Below are 19,522 nucleotides of genomic sequence, written 5' to 3' on the forward strand. Positions count from 1 at the left end.
TCAAGTATTAATCACCGAGTCCAGATTGGAGCTTCGTGCTTTGAGTTATAGAAGAAGCAGCCTGCTGTTGTTGCTTTGGTTCTGAGTTTTCTCTCCCTGAGGCCACGATGGAGAGCCCCCGACTTCTCTCTGCTTCAATATTGTTCCCTCCAGGCCACATCTGTCACTGCTGTCTGCGGAGCTGCTGAGCTCCCCACCTCCAGGGGCCCGGCTTGCATTATATGCGGTGGAGTTTTTGGGACACCACTCATCTAGAATGTGATGTGAAAGGCTCTCTCTAGAGTCATGCAGTGCTGTGGGTATTGTCTGACAGACCAATTTTTCTAAAAAAAATATCAATCTTGGGACCCTGGATGCTCAGTGGTTGGGTGTCTGCCTTCAGCTCAGGGCATGATCCTGGGGTCCTGGGATCGAGTCCCACATTGAACCTCCCAGACCTGGCTGTTGCCTGCCTCTGTCGTCTGCCACCCTGCCCGTTTGTTCAAATTCTGTCCTTAAATCATCTCCAGTGCTTTGCAACTTCCAGACACCAAGAGCCTGGGGTGTTCTCTCCTGCCCTGTGTATTTGCCACCTTCCCTCTGTCCCTCAGGATGCTGGGTCTGCTCCTCCTCCTCTCTTTACTGTCCTCCACACCTTGTCCCTGAGCTCCATGCCCAGCATCATCCTCTAAAACTCGTGTCCAGAGCTGGACTGCAGTCACATGCTTACAGTCAAACTTTTATTGGACTGTGATGACTTGTGGGGGGAGACCGTGTCTCATCCACCATGGTATCTATCCTCTGGGCCTAGCACCATATATGACCCAGGGTCATCACACAGTGAATATCCGAGAAGGAAATGAACATGTCTATAATGGTCAGTGGTCTTCAGGGTTACAGGGTCTACCTGAAGAGACATTATGCAGCCAGAGACACATCCCACACCTGGGGACTCATCACACACCTGGGGGGGGGGCATCACTTATCTGGGGAGACATAATGCACATGGGGAGACATCACACATCAGAGGATATATCACACATTTGGGGAGACATCATGCCCCTAGGGACACATCACACACCTGAGGGGACATCAGGCATCTGGAAAGACATCATGAACCTGGAGGCACATCATGTGCATGGAGGTAGGTCACATGTCTAAGATGTCACACATCTGGGAATACATTATGCATCCAGAGACACACCCCACACCTGGGGACACATCTCATACCTGGGGAGACATCACACACCTGGGGAGACATAGCTCTGGTATGAGCTGGGGGCACTAAGGTTACCCAGCTAGAGAAGAGTATAGGCAGGAGTGTTTGAGTGTTCTGGGGTTATGTCCTGTGATTCTAGGGCTTATGGAGCCTCAGGGATCATTGATATGTATGGCCTCCCCCACAGAGGAAGAACCTGAAGTCCAGAGAGAAAGAGCCGCTGGAGGTCACTTTGAGAGCTGGCTGCAAAGCCAGAAATAGCATCTAGGCTCCCTGATTCCCAGTCCAGTGTTTATAAAGAAAAACTCATCGGGCTGGAAGCAGCAGGCATTTTGATGTTTTTCCCATAAATAATTTAGGGGGAGGGGTATAAAACAAAACAGAATTTTGTTACTAAATATTGATGCTATAGCTCCTATTTAGAGAGGATTGCACATGATGTTTTCAATTAGATTGTCTTTATCTGCCTTCAGAAGCCAATTTTTTTTTTAAAGGCCAGGATTGTAGTGTGTTAATAACACACTGACAGATCCAGTATTCACACTGTGTTTCTGAAGGCATTTGGGGAAGATACTGATCTATCAACATAATCTCCACAACAAGCCTTGTGCTGAGTTCAGGAGAGACCAGCAGGAATTGGTCCCTTGGCATTCTGGCAGAAATATCCTCATGTGCTTCTAGAATGGGTGTTGGATGCACTCCCTGGGCATACATGTCTGGAATATGGTGGAATGGTTTTGGAGGGTGGTGAGTGGAACCAAGGTCTGATGTGGGGAGAGGATGGATTTCAACTGGAGGCACCAGCAAAGGTTGTCTCTGAGAAGAAATTCCAGGTACCGGGACATATTGGATTCATACATCTGCCAAGAAGAGTGACCCTGAGTACATCGAATGTTTGCTACGTGATTGGCACCGTGATCAGGGCTCAGCATGCCTTATCTCAATTCTTATGACAATCCTGCAAACTAAGTGTTATTGTGATCCCTGGTGTAGCCAGAGCTCTAAAAGAGTCCCCAAGATCCATACCCCCAGTGTGGACACCCTGCACGATCCCTGGGACTGTGAATATGATGGATTGCATTCCCATGATCAGACATGTTATCTGGCACAGTGGGCTTTAAGAAAGGGAGATGATCAGGTGGGGCTAATTTATTCACAGGAGCATATTAACAATTTTTTTTTTAAAAAGTCTGCCTCTAGAAGTCAGAGATGGAGGAATTCAGAGATGCAGAGCAAGAGGGCAGGCAGTGTGAGGAAATGGCTCCTGTTGAAGATGAAGGAACCTTGTGGCAAGAATCTGAGCAGATCCTCTGGTGCCCAAGAGTGACTCCTGGTTAGCAGCTGGGTGGAAGATGGGAACCTCGGTCCCAGAGCAGCAAGGAACTGGATTTGCCCACTGCGTGAATGAGCTTGACAGTGAAACTTGAACTCCGGTTGAGAATGCAGCCCCCAATCCCCAACTCCTTGATTTTGGCTTTGTCAAAGACCTTGAGCAGAGTCCAGCCACCCTATGCCTGGACTTTTGACCTATAGGACTGTGAGCCAATAATAAGTGCTGTCGTAAATAGCTAAATAAGTGGTAATTTGTTATAGATGAAGAACCAAGGCTAGAAAGATCTGATTGCCCAGATTAACAAAGCTGGGAGGTGAAGAAACCCAAATAAACGGTCACTGAGTGTTAACTTTTACTTTAATCAGGGCTCTTCAGCACCAAGTTTTTCAGGGAGTTAACTCATAATAGTGTGAGAAAAAAATAAAGAAAAAATAGAGAAATGTACAGCTTCCTTAACGGGCCAGGGAATGTGTATGCTTTGGGCACAGCTGGACTAGGGCTCCAGCTGCATCAGACATCTCTTTATTATCACCTTTCTGCTTCTTCCAGGTGAGCTTTTGTTTCAGGTGGGGTTTCCTTGACTGGCAATAAAGATGCCCTGGCAGTTCCAGACTGCTAACATCTTTATAGCTATGACCCAAGGCTTCTCCACACACATTGCCTCTATGCTATGCTACGTTTGTTATAGATTTGTGATGTCGGGTTTCGGATGCCAGTGCAGGAGTTAGCATTTATTCCCTCTCAATTTCATCACGTATGATTTATTTCTGTTTCCAGTTTCTTCAGACCTCTCTAGTTCCAGTCCTTTGACGTCATTCTGGATCTCTCCTTCTCATGGCATTGGCAAATGTAGATGCAAATTTTACCCATGCAATGTTCACTAATGCAAACATAAATGCTTTAAGGCCTTATGGCAAAGTCATAGGAAAACTTCTTCTTGCCCAAATCATTAATAATAAAATTATGAGAGCCATTGTCCAAAGGCTTCCTCCAATCTAGACTTTTGCTACAGCATTTCCCTTATTAGCTGGTTTGGTAATATAGTTAAAAGGGAAATGCAGAAAACCCAACACGAATCATTTTTAGAGTCTCCTCTTGGATTGTTGCTTGCTTTTTAAAAAAATTTAAATTCAGTTTAATTAACATGTACAGTATTACTAGTTTCAGAGATAGAGTTCAGTGCAATACCCAGTGTTCATTACTTCAAGTGCCCTCCTTAATGCCCATCACCCACTTACCCATCCCCTTACCCATCTCCCCTGCAGCAGTGCTCAGTTTGTTTCCTAGAGTTAAGAGTCTATTATGGTTTGCCTCCCTTTCTATTTTCTTCTTATTTTATTTTTCCTCCTCTTCCTCTGTGTTCATCTGTTTTTGCTTGCTTTCTAAGTTTCTACAAGCTATCATTTTAACAGAGCTGTTTTTTTAGAATTCTTCTAGGGATCTGTTTTAAGCTGGACTTTTCTTTTTTAGAATGTGGACAGTCTGCTTTCTGAAATGAAGATTGCACGTACCCATTTGTAGGCACCTGAGGCCTCACCCATTATTACTGCCATTAACAATACTGGTAGGTAACACATGTTGGACATTACCCATGTGCTTCATTCATACTGGCTTAAGTGTTCCCTATGTATCACTTTACTCGATCTTCTGTCACTAGAAAAGACACATTTTTTGAGGGCATTTGAGCTTTAGATAACTCAAATAACATTCCCACATTTTGTGAATGAGCAAATGCTCAAAGTGTCAAATGTTATGGAGGCCCAGTTAATTCAGAACTAGTGAGGTCATTTAGATTTTGCAAGGTGCCCTCGGTTACCTTGAAAAGAGCATTTCAAGAGTGTTTGGGTGGAAGGCCTACTATTATTGGAAATTAGGAGGAAGTGGATAGAAACCAAAGGGAATGAAATATACAACACACCTGAAGTTATTTTTAAAAATTTTATTTACTTGAGATAGTGCACATGAGAGAGAGTGAGAGTGAGCAAGGAGGAGGAGCAGGGACAGAAGGAGAGGAAGAAGTAGATTCCCTGCTGAACAGGAAGCCTGATATGGGGCTTGATCCCAGGAGCCTGGGATCATGACCTGAGCTGAAGGCAAAGGTTTAATCAACTGAGTCACTCAGGTGCCTATGAATATATTTTAATGAGTGAGGAAGGTGATTGGCTAAGAACCATAAATAGGAAGAGTCAAGAGAAAGGTGATTTTTCCAAAGTCTGTGTGAGAGAATTTATATGTAAACCTCTTTTGCCATGCCTGGCATACAGGAGGTCTTAATTACTGCCTTGAAAGTGGTAGAATTGATCATATTTGAAAGCAGAAGAAGGTCCTTGTTGAAAGGAAGAGTCCTTGTTGAGTTATCTAATGCTCAAATGTTTTTAGAAAATGTGTCCTTTTCAAGATACTGAAAAAGGAAATCCTTGAAGATGAACAGATCAAAATAGGACAGGATGGATGGGATTTTGAGTGCAGGTAGAGGAGGCAACTTTAAAGAACAAGGAAAATACTCTGAACCCTTAGATGGTAAAAGTGGGGAAGCCATAGTATTAATTATCCTGGGACCACAGATGAACACTAAGACTATTCTGAGTGGACTGGGTGAATGGTGAGTCAATGATAGGGTTCCTTATATTGGATGCATCCTCTCTCTCCAAGAGGTCTCTTAAGAGAAAGATTTTAGGAGGGAAGAAATGTGGAAGAGCAATGGTTGGATAGTAAGTCAAGAAGATGGAGAGGGGAAGTGTGATGGTCAGTTCTATGTATCAAAATGACTGGGTGAAGGCATGCCCAGAGAGCTGGCAAAACATTATTTCTGGGTATGTCTGTGAGGGTGTTTCAGGAGGATTAGCATTTGAACTTGTAGACTGAATGAGAAGATCATCCTCACTCAATGCAGGTGTGCATCATCCAATCCACTGAGGCCTGAGGAAAAGGCAGAGGAAGAATAAATTTGCTCTCTGTTTGAGCTGCTACACCCACCTTCTGTCCTTAGACATTAGTGTACCTGGTTCTTAGGCCTTTGAACTTGGACTGGGACTCATACCATTGGTTTCCCTGGTTCTCAGGCCTTTGGGTTTGGACCAGAATCACACCACCAGCCTTCTTGGACCTCAACTTACAGAAGATGGGATGTCTCAGCCTCTATGACTGTATTAGCCAATCGATTATAATACTTCTCTTTCAATATAGCTGTATCCTACTGGTTTTGTGTCTATAGAGAACCCTGATTAACATATTAAATAAAGACTAGAGTTCCCCCCCCCCCTTACCCACTGCATTGCCTTACAGCATGTGAACAGGGCAGTGGAGGGAGCTGGTGGGGTGAAGACCCCACTGTAGTTCATCTTGAATGAGGCAGGATCTCTGGTACCATTGGCCATAGTGTCTAGCAAATGAATTGAATGTGGGCCCCAGGACAAGTAGGGGTTGGAGGGTGAAGAGATAGCTGAGTGGGAGGCTGACTCAAAGATCGTATCATCATTTGCGTCCATTTCTTCTAGAAGTAATGTTACTGGATGACACTCTGTAATGCTCTGTATACAATAAAACTTCAATTAACCAATTGCTCAGGGGAATGGCAGTGCTGTGGTTAATTGAATTATCTGATTAACTGAGAGTTAATTAACCAGAAACCCTTTGTAGTTCTAAGTCATGCTGCACATATTCCAGCATATCTAAATTCTCCCTCTTACCAGGGTTGGGAAGCGGGAGGAGTCAAGGGGGAAGGGAAATGGAGCCAGTTTTTATGAAAGGTCTATTATGTGTTTGGTCGTTTATATACATTCTGTTACCTGCTTTAATTCTTATAACTGTGGAATGAAGCCAACATGGCTATCCCATTTCATACATAACAGAATTGAGAGGTCTCTTAACTGTTACTGAATGTTGCTCTGCTGACTGAAATCATGGATGAGTCTTAGAGGCACCTGAGAATATCAACAGATATCAATGCAAGTAGCAGGTCAAGTGGGGGTTTCGGAATATGTCAGCCCCCCATGAAACCCTGGTCCTGACGCCAACTAGCTGCATGACCTTGACTGAGCTGAGGGGTAGCATACCAAGACGATTACGTGCACAGTCTGAGTAAATCAAACTAGAATGAAACTCCTACTCCACCTTTTCCTGGGCTATGCAATCTCCAGCCAACCACAATTCCTCTTCTTGTCTCAACTTCTTCATCTACAGAATGCATCACTGCCTGCCCTGTAGAGTGGTGGCGGGGTCAGAGATGGGTCCTGCATGAACCGTAGCTGTGATGACTATCATCAACACGGCCCAGGGTCACGGGCATGTTAGAGGAGCAGAGGTGGATGACGTTAAAGATGCAGCAAAGAGACCTCCATTTTAGGATGATCCCTGATTTTCCCTTTATCTGAAATCTCTGACACTGATCTCATTTTCCTGTTTTTTCTTTTTTTTTCCTCCTCAAAATATAATGTGAAAAACTTGTTCCAAAGGGTGCGTGTTGGCTAATTTTGGTTTTACTGCTCTTGCACCTCTTACAGAAGAGAAGAAAACGCAGTAGGACCCACTAAATCAAGCGTGAGTTTGGCGGAGTCACTGGCTTCTGCTGCCATCGTATTTTTAGGGAATGGAAAGAACAGTTCTTTTTGCTCAGAATGCTAGATTTATATTGCTTTCACTTAGCAAGTGAATAATTGATAAGTTGGGGCATATTAACATTGAACAAAAGAGCCCAGTGGTACAAGGGTCCTGGGAAGGCTGCCTAAATCAATATACACTCATGAATTTTGAGCGCAAAAGGTTGAGCTGAGAAAGAACACAGATTTAGACCCCCATTAATATTTGAAACACACTCTACACTTGAGAGGCTTGCTAGAGCCCAAATGTTAACTGAAGGGGCTTCAGAGAAATGGCTTCTAAACAAATTTGAAAGTAGGAGATTTTTCCCTCCAAAGATTTCACAGGAAAAATCAATCATCTTTGTTGTTTCTGCTGTCAGAAGGCATCTATTAAAAATCTAATTAGAGTATTTTTACCAATTAAACATACCGAGGCAGTACTTGTCTGATTCAATGTTTGTAATTGCTAGAAAAGCAGATGCATCATGCTCTGTGATCAACCCAGATATGGTAAAATGTTCCAGCCACTCCGGCAAGCTCCATCCTCCCCACCCAGGAGCCAGCCTTAAAAATTTGATTAATCTAAACATTTTGTAAGGTGTCAAAAGAGGTTTCTCGCCTGATGCCTCACGGTCACCCAAAGTGCCAGTCCAACGGAGGCCAAAATAACATCATCAGTCACAATTTGCTTTTGAAATGCCTCCTGCTAGGCCCCCAATTTGAGCTATCAAAGCTGGAAATTTTAAACCAAGTGGGAAAATGCCTCGAATTTTAATGATTCATTGAACCTGGCCATCCTGCTAGAGAGTCATCTATGGTGTCTGCTACCAGTATTCTGTTAGGTCCACTGAAGATATTCATACACTGTTTCCACCAGTATTACAAAGACAGAGTCGAGAAAATTATCCTCTGTAGGTAAAGGGCTCACCTTTCAGAAATCATGAAATAGAATCTCACAATTGGAAATGACCAGAGTTAACCCCTGGCTTCCCGCAGAAAATCACAATTCCTGCAGCCAGACTCAGGATCTGCTTGCATATTGGACTCACCACCTTATGAGGCAGTCCATCCCATCCCAAGACACTCTGACCTTTGGAAGGAGGCTTCTTATGTTTGGCTATATATAACCCGCCCCCCTAAAGCTTCGGTCCAAGAAGATCACTCCTAAGCCTCACAGATGCAGCTTTCTGAACACTGTTTGACACATAATTGGATTGCCAGTACCGCGCTTCTCCCACAAAGTAGTTAATTTGGATAATAATTCAGAGCATGTGCTCATTACTGGGTCTTAGAGGCTACACAAAAAATTTGGCCCCTACACAGTACAGATGGTATTTGTTGTTTTCCCTGGAATTCTCATGCTGTATATCTTAATTAATGAATTAATGAAATTTTTCAGTTGAGTGGTCCTAAGGAGTGCTTATTTTTGAAAGCTCTCCTTCTGCCCATACACGTGGTTTGTCTGTTTTCCCTCCAATACCCTAATTAACAAGCAAGAGAAGGTCAAAGCTACAGCTCTTAGACTTGCTGGAAAGGATTGAGATTCTTGATGGGAAGTCACATTTCAAGCTAAAAAACGCCTGCCCCCAAATTCTGTGAGGCTTTTTAATGAGGGCCGGGAACATTAGCTATGTGGTATGATTTGCCTCATCATGAGATCAATCACCCTAGCTTGGGCCTATCAAATCCCCTTTGTAAGTAACCATCTGTGATTCTTCACAGGGGGAATGAGAGAAGTTGTCCTAGTAAACAAAACACAGCCTATTCAGCCAAGCAAACGAGAAGTTTCTTCATGGCTTTACCAATTTCCACCCTAACTTTTATAAGTTGTTAAAGCCTTATAAAGCCGTTTCCTCTACTGTACCATTGAGATAGGAATTCCTACCTCACAGAGTTATTATAATAAAGATAAAGTGAGATCATCAAATGACTTAGCATGGTGTACTGGTAAGCTACTGCTATGTAACAAAGTACCCCAAACTCAAAGCTTAAAAAAAAAGAGACATTTACTGTTGCTCACAAATCAATGCATCAGCTGAGAATTCTGCTCTTTGGGCCAGGTGTGGCTGATCTTGGCTGGCTTGTTTCAAGTGTCTGTGCTGAACTGGTGAATGGGCTGAGGATTGGCCATCTCAGATTGCCTCACTGACATGTCTGGCAGGTGGCTGGTGGGCAGCTGGAGTTATTGGATGTCTCTCAGCTGCCAGCAAGCTAGCTTGGGTTTATTTTATTTATTTTTTTAAAGATTTTATTTATTTATTCATGAGAGACAGAGAGAGAGAGAGAGGCAGAGACACAGGCAGAGGGAGAAGCAAGCTCCATGCAAGGAGCCCAATGTGGGACTCGATTCTGGGTCTCCAGCATCACACCCTGGGATAAAGGCAGCACTAAACCGCTGAGCCACCCGGGCTGCCCTAGCTTGGGTTTATTTACATGGGAGGCACCCAAAAAAAAAAAAAAGCAGTTGAGGCATGTGCGGCTTTTGCAACTGGCATTATGTCACTTCTACCACAGTCTGTTGGTCGAAGCCAGTCATTCAAACAGTGGAGATATAGATTCCACCTCTGGATAGGAGAAGTGCAAAATCACATAATAAGGCCACTTTTAAGGCTCATCACATAATGAGGCCACTTTTGCAACCAATCTGCCTCACACAGTATCTGGTGGAAGAACTCCAAAAATGGTGGCTATTAGGGGCATTTCACAGATAGCAAATAGCAAGGATTAATCTTGTCTGCAGCCTTTTAGCGGAAGCATTATAAGCTATCTATGAGGAGTCTCATATCTTAATCATTTTATGGTTAATACTAGCCATATCTAATGGTTATACTTTTACTAGAATCTGTGAAGGGGAAGGGGAAATTGAGATCAAGCCATTCATGGCAGAAGCTGGACAAGTTTCTAGGTGACCTGAATGCAGGAAGGAGAGAGCTCCTGGTCAGACCTGTTTTAGCCCTTACAAGAAAGAAGTCCTTCCCAGGAAGGGCCCACTCCAATGGACATTATCACCTCCAGCCAGCAAGGGGAAGGGCATGCATTGCAGAACATTGCTCTGCTCCAGACCCAGTGATAGGTCCCTTACATGGAATTCTTACCTTGGCCTGGTGGCTTCTATACTATTATTCCCATTTCTAAAACTGAGGCTGTGAACGTCCGGGTGATTTATACATGGTAGAGCCAGGGTTGAACTCAGGGAAATGCAGCTTGAAAGTCTGAGCTTGTTCCTTCACACCTCACCACCCTGAGTCAGTAGCAATGAGAACACCATAAAGAAGGAAGAAGAGTCATTTTTGGGAATGCCTGCCATGTGTTGAGCACAGGCCTGAGCCCCTCACATTGCCACCACTTTCCATACAGGTGGCTTTATTACTTTTAGCCCTGTTTTACAGATGAAGACACACAGGTTCAGAGAGGTTATGCAGCCTGCCTGAGGTTGCAGAGCCAGGAAGTGGCAGAGCTGAGATCAAAGAATCTGTCTGATTCCTCACCACCACTAAACCACAAGACCATCTCTGAACCAAATGAAAGAGGAAGCTGTCTTTCTAGGAAGCCCTCACCCCTTAGAATATGGGCTGCTCTGTCTCTCAGGGAAGCATTCCTGGAGCAGTGTAATATTCCCCAGAAGTGGCAGGGGCTCTGGGATGTGGGAATTGGCTATCGTCCAGGGGGGCTCAGGATCCACCTGGGCTGATTTCAGTAACCCGGGATCAGACAGCCCGGATGAAACAAGTTACCCAATGCAATCACCAAGGACAAATTAAATCAGCCTGTAAAATTGCTCTTGGCTTTGCAACAGCCTCCGGTGTTCTTGGTATTATGGTACTTGTCAGCTCTCTGGGCAGAGGCTGGGTGTGGGGGTGGCAGGCACACTGGGGGCTCAAAGGGAGCTGTCACCAGAAGAATGTATTAATTCTAGGGATTGTGTCACATGGGTAGGGTGGCAGTGATAGCAACAAAGCCAGACTTGCTGCCTCAATGCCTACCAGCTTAATCACAGAGCCTGTGTCACCTCCACCAACCCCTTCTACCTCCCTCAGAAGCCCCAGGTGGTCACCCTGCCCACTTGGCCCCCTGTGTTCTAAGCAGTTCTTCCCTGAGCCCTGGGCACCGCTACACCTACACCTCTCTCTCTGTTCAGGTGCCCGATGCTGCCCTGGGTATCTAGAACTAGAGTGGTCACCCCTGTCCCCAGGGGCATGCAGCCTGGGGTGCTCTGCTTTCAGCCGAGCCTGGGCCTCTGGCTGGAGTGTGCTTCTGACCTGGTTCTGGGGACCTAGGGAGGACCTTCAAAGTTCTAGGTCAGGGATTCTATCCTTTTCTTTTGCCTTTTTTTTTTTTTTAAAGATTTTATTCATTTATTCATGAGACACACACACACAGAGGCAGAGACACAGGCAGAGGGAGAAGCAGGCTCCCTGCAGGGAGCCCGGTGTGGGACTCGATCCCAGGACCCTGGGATGAAGACCTGAGCTGAAGGCAGATGCTCAACCACTGAGCCACCCAGGCGTCCCTTCTGTTGCTTTAGAAAGCCTTCCCCACACCTCTCCCTCCTGCCCCTTCCCTCCCAGGGCTGTCTGCCTGACCTCAGAGCCCTGTCCCTGTCTGTGTCTCTGACTCCACATTTAACCCTCTGTCCCTCCAGCCAGGCTGTGGAGCCCAAGCGCAGAGCCTGCTGTATATGCCCAGTCATCTGCTTTGGGTCCAAACCCCAGTGAATGGGATAGAACAGAACCCCCTCCCCCCCAAAGGCACCTCCGGCCCCAGTCAGCATTTAGTTTCCCTCCTCAGATCCCTCAATGTGCACTCACCTTCAGTACTGCTTTAGTTGTCTAAGATGACATTGCAAGAGGTCCTGGGAGAAAGACGTCATGAGGACCCAACTGTGACAAAGTTTCGCGTGTGATAATCAGGGGTGGCTTCTCGGAGAAGGGAGCTTGAAGCAAATGGGGACAGGACAAGGGCTTTGCAAGAAGGATGAAGGCAGGGCTTTAGGTGGGCAGAGGTGGGGGATGAGCTTGCCTCCAATGAGGGAAAGGCCTGTGTGTGTGTGCACGTGTGTACCTGCTCATGTGTGCATGGGTGAGTATGACTGTGCGAGTGTGCAGTGTGTGGGGGTGACTGTGCACGTGTGTGGTAGGTTCAGTGTTGAGGAGCCAGGTTGCTAGGCAGCCAGTTGCCAGATCTCTGAGTGCCAGTTTGAGCTGTCTTGAGTGGCAGCAACAAGCCCCCGGAGGAGCTAAATGAACAGCTGCCCCCTCCAAGTGGCAGCTCTGGGCTGGCTGTGCTGCATCGGGTCCCCCCCACCACGCCCCTGCCTCTGGCTGCAGGGCAGTGGCACAAAACCTCCGAGTTCAGCTCCTCTGCCCTCCACCTGACTCCCCAACCAGATCTGATATCTCGGCTCTGAGTTGCCTTTTGGATCTGGGGCCCCCTGTCCATGCCTGTAACCGGCCAGGGGTATCCCTCCCTGGAGCCACTGGTACCCCAGTGTACCCTCTGCTCAGCTTTCCGCCATCCGGTTGGCTGTACTCGATGCAGCTCCCCTGTTCCTGACCTTGCAAGGCTGCAGGAGCGTCCACACCCCTGCGTGTGGCATTTGCTGCCTCCTTTTCTGCTCCTGAGCCTCCCCCTCCTGTGCCCTCCCAAGGGCAGCCAGCCCCAGGCACACCCTTCCCTGCCGCCTCCTTCGCATCTCTGTGATTTTGTTCCTTTCTTTTCTGCTTGGAATGTTCTTTAGTGCCCCTGAAATCCTATTATTGGCTCAAAAATCACCTCCTCTCTATAGTTTTTCCGACCTCGGAGGGCAGAATGGGTGGTCCTTCTGTTTGGTCAGCTCTCCCTGTGCTTTGGGCCAGGCTACGCGGGCCTGCCTTCTCCTGGCAGACTGCTGGCCCCCGGGGGCAGGGGCCCTGCCTGATGCTCCCACAGTGCCTGCGTGGGGCAATGCCTAGCAGCCTCCTGGTGGGTGTCAGCAGGAAGGAGGGACACCCCCACCTTGGCCAGGCAGGGCCTCCTCCAGAGCTCCCCCCACTCCCCCCAGTGACTCACAGACGAGGGGCAGCTCTTGCTCTCCGCCACCGAGCTTCCCCTTCTGGGTCTTACTACGTTCCGATGTTGGACTTGGCTCCCTCCACTTCTTTTCCCAGTCCCGAAGGGCTGCTTGGGACTTGCAAATCCAGCGTTCTGAATTCTTGCTCACCACAAGCACTTTCCCTAGGGGAGGGCTTTTTCCTTGTCTAAAGTGTCTCTCTGAAGCCTATCAAATTTCAGGACCACAGTGTGCTTCCAGCTGGTGTTTGAACACGCCAGGTCTTCCACTCCTGCCAGGACTCCGGAAACCACATGCTGGGACAGCCCCAAGGGGAAGGAGCCTTTGGAAACAAGACCCAAGGCAGTGCAGGGTGCTGGGTCAGGCTCACGGGCAGAAAGGCTGGCACCCGCTGCTGTGGGGACTTGGCCCGTGGCCATTTTCTTATCTCTAGGACGCCGTAAACCCAGTGTCCACCTCTATGTGTTCATGGACTGAAAAAAAAAATGTGTGAAATGTGCTCTGCATCCGAACCAGACTAAGCTCTCAAAGTTTGCTGTTATAATTATGAGTGTTGTTCATAGGGGTGAGTACACCCATAATTGACGTGTTATGGACCAATTCTTCAATTCTTCTTGTGTTCCTTTGGTGAGGGAATCAGACATTCTCAGAAGGGTGGAGTTTTACAAAATCACAAAGGCAGTGTGGGGAGGAGTAGAACCCAGGCATGCTGGGGTCCAAGCCCTAGAGTTCTTTTACTTTTTTTCTGCATACTGCTAGCATTTTGGACGTGGGGTGCATTTTGGACATGGGAATTTTAAGCTAATAAGGGTCTTTTATAAGGGCAGGAAATAGGAGCTCAGACATGTTAGGTGTCTTGCTCAAAGCCCCACAGCAACTGGATAAGGCACCTTGCTCCTTATACTGGACTCTCCCTCCCTACCTCTCTATCTCACTGCCCATCTGAGTTTGGTACATGCCGCTGTGCAGGCTGAACTGGCCTTGCAGGGCTCTGGTCACTGGGCAGAGGTCAGATCTGGCTCCATCTCGACCTAGGGCAGTACTATTGGCCTGGCCTTTGGTGACAGGTTTGAGTTCCTTCTCAAGAGTTGGGACAGACACAGCTAGAGATGATACCAGACAAGTGGACCAAGTTTCAGTAGGCCACAATCTCAGTGGTAAGTCAGAGTTTTAAACAGAAATGGAATCCAGAAAAAAAAAAAAAAAAAGAAAGAAAGAAATGGAATCCAGAGGCTCATTACCAGGTGTGGGCCAACTCACTGGGGGTGGGAGCAGGGCGAAAGATGAGTAGGCTTGGATTCCCTCCATTACCCAGATGATCTATCAGCAGACTGACTCCACACCTGCCAGAAGGTGAAGCCAATGATGTAGTGACTCCCAAGGTTGTGGTGGAGAAGGCAGGATCTGATGGGGTGGTCTGTGTCTTCAAATGCAAGCTATTTCCAAGCCCTAGATGTCTGGGTTTTAGTGTTTGGGGGATTCTAGGTACATGTGCATGATTGTGTCTTAGACACCATTTCTGAGTGCTGTTGAAAAGCATTCACTTACTTTGCCACCAAACAACTCCTGGACCTGGAGCTGGTGCCACAGCTGCCATTCTCTTATAGGCCCTTGAAGATGAATCTGGGGACAGTCGAGGCCAGGCTCCAAGCTCAGTCACTATTCTTGGGTACTGGTACTGACATTTAACTCTGCTTTGTTTCATGGATGCCTGGATTTCTAAACTCAACCATGAAGAGTATCGTGTTCCCCAGTGTTCTCCTGGGAGGAAAGTTGAACAAGCATTCATTTGCATTTTATAGATGAGGAAAGTAGGAAGTAAAGAAGTCTTGCCTTAGGCCAACAGGGGACAAGATTCCCCTCTAGGTGTCCTGATTCCCAACCAAGAGCATCTACAACTATACAACTTCATCTTCTGGTGAGAGGCCTTCCAATCTTGCCCTATTTCAATACATTCTTAAGGTCAGAGTGTTCTCTGGGGTCTCAGCTCTTCCATGATGGTCTCCAGGTTTCTCCCCCTTCCCCAGCAAACCCTCCAGCCTCATGGCACGCCCAGCTCATTCACCCATAGCCACACTGTATGAGTTGTAGATTCTCATGTCCTACAGAATCTTTGCCTTCAGCACTAGGCATGTTCCTTTTCCTCTGTTTGGGGTGCCTTTATATCCTTTATCTGGCTTACTCTTATTCTTCCTCCAGGCCTCAGCCAGGCTTGACGTGCCCTCCTGGAAGCTGCATGTCCCTGAATGGCTGACGCTGTTGAGGTAGGTGCCTTCCTGAAGAGCCTCTGTCAGAGTGAGAGCCAATGGCCCCGAACAAGATTGTGTTCTAGGTACGGTGGGGGTGGGAGCAACAGGGTAGAACTCACCAGACTGTGCCAGCCCTTTGGACTTGAATTGGACGTACGATGGGTCAGAAGCAGAAAGGAGCCACCGGTCCCTTCCTTCTTGGGAGGTGGGTGGATCAGGGGTGAGTACACCCATAACTGACGTGTTATGGACCAATTCTTCAACTTCAGTGGCCCAGCGACCTCCCAGTCTCTGTTGGACATGTTCACATGCCCTCAAGTAATGCTTTTAAAAGGCTTTGTGCACTTTAAAGTGGTGATTTTATTTAATTTCAACAAAGTTGTAGCTGCAATTAGATCTGTCCAGATAATTAACTCCAATTTACCAGTTTGCAACTAGTAATTAATTACTAAAGTCTCTCCAGTGAGCCTTGGAAAAGAAAGTTGTTCCTCCAAGAACAGAGCTTTGTTCCGAAGGTTTGGAGACATGACCACCGTTGGGACCTTGTTTTCCCTGTGACCCACTCTGGTTCTGGCTCACGCACAGGTTGCTGTGACCTTGGGCAAGTCCCTCACCCCATCCAGCTCTTAGTTTTCTTTCCTGGGAAAGAGCAGCAGTTCTTGCCTCATCGAGTTCCTAAGAACCATTGATCAGGAGAAATAAGATTCGTGGGCTGGGATGCACCCCCTTCACTTTTTGCTAGGCAGCCTCACTGTTCCTGGGGGCAGTCGAAAGCATTTGCCTGCTTCACCACTGAGCTTCTCCTAGGCCTGGAACTAGTGCTCTGGTCATCATTTTCTTATGGACCCTCAGAGAGGAATCTAGAAAGAGTCAGGGCTGGGCTCTGAGCTCAGTCATTTACGGGTGTTGCTACTGTTTTGTTTTGTGGATATTCTGATTTCTTAACTCAGCTGTGAAGTGTCAATTTTCTCTAACCCTACACTCGAAGATATTGGAAGTTTTTCCAGAAGTCTACATCTAGTTTCAGTTTTGCTTCACACTTGAAGACTTCTGATTTTTCTATTATCTAAAGCAGTAAATGTCCTGTCCGCCCCCCGCCCCCCGCCGGAAACATATCAAAATCAGCTTTCCCACCATGAACGTTGAAAGAAATACTGATTGCTGCTATAAGGGAGTGGACAAAGCTGATATTTTAGAAAACTGGATCAGTTAAGTATCTCTCTCAGAAAAATGAACCTTGACCCTTGCCTCACACAAAACCCCCAAATCCATTCTTGCTGGATTATCAAGTTAAACACGAAAGAAGAAATGCCTTGCTTATGGGAGGTAATACAGGAGCATCTTCATGGCTTGGGGGTAGGCAAAAATTGTGTAAGTTTGAAAAAACATTTGCCACAGAGAAAAGGATGTATGAATTAGGGCTTACTAAAATTAAGAGGCTTTGGGCATCAAGAGACATGAATTAAGGAAGCAAAAAGGCAAACCACAGAGTGAGGGAAGACGTATGCCATAAATATACCCCTAAAGACTCATATAACAAATATTTATTGAAGGATACATCTATACAAAAAACACTGGCACCCCAATTTAAAAAAGATTTTATATATTTATTTGGGAGAGCACATGCACAGGAGTGGGGAGAGGGAGGGGCACAAGAAAAGGGAGAAGCAAACTCTCCACTGAGCAGGAAGCCCGACAAGCAGGTCCCAGGACCCTGAGGTCATGACTTGAGCCAAAGGCAGATGCTTAACTGGCTGAGCCACCAAGGCGTCCCTGGCATCCCAATTTAAAAGCTGGCCAAAAGAGGCACTTCACAAAAGAATATATGCAAATTCCAGTAAGCATATGCAGTGTGATTTGCTGGGGAAAGGCAAATTAAACTCAAAATATGGTACCACTCTATACCAACAGGTCTAAGACCCTGAGGATAGAACAACTAGACCGTCATGCACTGCTTGTGGGAAAGGAATTGGTTTAATTCCTCTGGGAAACTGGTGTTTACTACTGGATATGAACCTACATATATGCTATGATCCAGCCATTCCAGTTCTGGTTCTGTCCATCCAAGAAGTATGCATCTACAAGGGCACCAGTTGACACGTACAGTAAGGTTCATCGCAACATTATTCATAATGAAGAAAAGAGACTGTATGATTCCATTTCTACAATGTTTGACAGCAGGCAATTTTGTGGTGATGGAAGCCCACATTGTGGCTACCTGCAGGGCAGGGACCAAGGACTGGGAAAGGACAGGAGGAGGCAAGCTATTGGAAGGCTGGCACTGACCTAGATCTTCTATTAGGCAGGGGTTCCATGGGCAAGTTCACTTTCTGAAAAATTTTATGGTGCTCTACATTGAAGATTTGTGTCATTTATTGTATCTCGCTATTCCTTCATAGGAAAGCTTTTACAGAAATAAATGCTGGCCCTCGGGCCTCACTCTGCACTGAGTAAGAACATAGGAGGACGTACTAGGGCTTCAGTGCTGGTGGCTTTCAGCTATCCAGGTGATGGGTATGTGCAGCCAGAGTGGAGAGTCCCTACTCTAGACCAAGAACCAATGTATTTCACGTAGTCATCACTCATTACTTCACCCCATGTGCATCTGGTGTGGGAGCCTCACCCAAGTCAGACCTCTGAAGGTGCGTGGACACTCTGATCCATCCTCGGGAAACCCAGGCTTTGCTTTGGTGGCCGTTTAACATGACCAGTTCTACCACTGGTGCCTATCTTCCTGGCTTACCATTTCAACAATGGCTGAATGGCTCTTGGTCATTCTGTCTTGTCTACAGCCATGCAGCTGGGAAACAGAAGAGCTAGGATTTGAACTGAGGCTCCTGACTGTTTCAAACCAAGAGCTGATAGCCCTAAAGCCTATGCAGAGGGAGAAATGAAAAATTCTTGAATAGGTAATTTGTAGGAGGGGGAGCAATGGATGAGAAGTGAATCATACTTGCCTTTCTAACTGGTACCTGATGCAAGATCTTCTTCCCACCTTGCCTTTTTTTTTTTTTTTTTTTTTTTGCAGGGGGTGGGGGTGGGGGAAGGAACAGAGAGATTCAAATTTATATTATAATCATTAGTGCTTTTTTTTTTTTTTTTGGCTTCTCACCTCAAGTAGGGTCTCAGATCAAGCCTGTCTCATAACAGTAATACACAGGAGGATGTGTTTTGTCTTGCTTCAACACTCTCTACCACTGTTCTTGATCTACAGCCCTGTAGGAGAACTCCAGACTGGGGATCTTCCTCAGAAAGGTGTTATGAGTTGAGATTAGTTAGGCAAGTGGCAGAGTGAATGCATAAGCAGTGATTTTGCATAATGAGGCGTGTGAAATCCCACTGGAGGTTGTTAAAACAGCAGACAGACTGTGGTAAACAAGGTGGAAGGTAGGCTTTGAAAACAGATGGCTTTGAAAACCTGGCAAAGCCCTGTTTCAGACTTTTAAGAATTGGTTTCGTTAGTGCAAGCTATTTTTTAAAATTCTACATGCATATTTTAAAGTTCTGTTTTAATGATAAAGTTCCGTGGGTAATTGAATATCAGTTTACATCCTGCTGTAAACACGCTAACAACCAGATGTGATGGACAGCTTGCAGAGAGACCTGGACTCTGCTTGTGTATTTGGATTCACATGTGTTATTCAGGGTTCAGGCTGGGGTAGTTTCCCTGACTTCTAGGCTGAGTACCTGTATGGCCGTGCCCTGCCCTCCTTGCTAAGTCAACCCCCTCGAAACTCTCCGCCCATAATCAGAGCTGATCCAGGGACTTTCTCCTAGAAATGCAACCATTTTTGAAAATGGTATGATCTCTTGAGTCACTCTGCCTTAGTGTAAGCTGGACCCTTGGTCTAGAGGGTCCTTCTTTTGATAGTTCTGAAATTCTTAATGAAGTCACCCATCCAAGTGCCATTTCTAGATGTTCCGACCTCTCCTAAATGATGATGAGGGTGGGCCTCCCTCAATCTCTGTGGACAGAAATACTTACCTCTGAATTCAAGGCTGCCTCACTGTCTTCTATATATATTTCTGAACAATATAGACTTTTTTTTTCCCCACATAGAGCAGAACTCCTTCAACCAGACTCTACTTGACCAACTAAATGGTAATAGCAAA

Source organism: Canis aureus, chromosome 8 (genome assembly GCF_053574225.1).
Source record: "Canis aureus isolate CA01 chromosome 8, VMU_Caureus_v.1.0, whole genome shotgun sequence".
In the NCBI taxonomy this organism is placed as follows: Eukaryota; Metazoa; Chordata; class Mammalia; order Carnivora; family Canidae; genus Canis; species Canis aureus.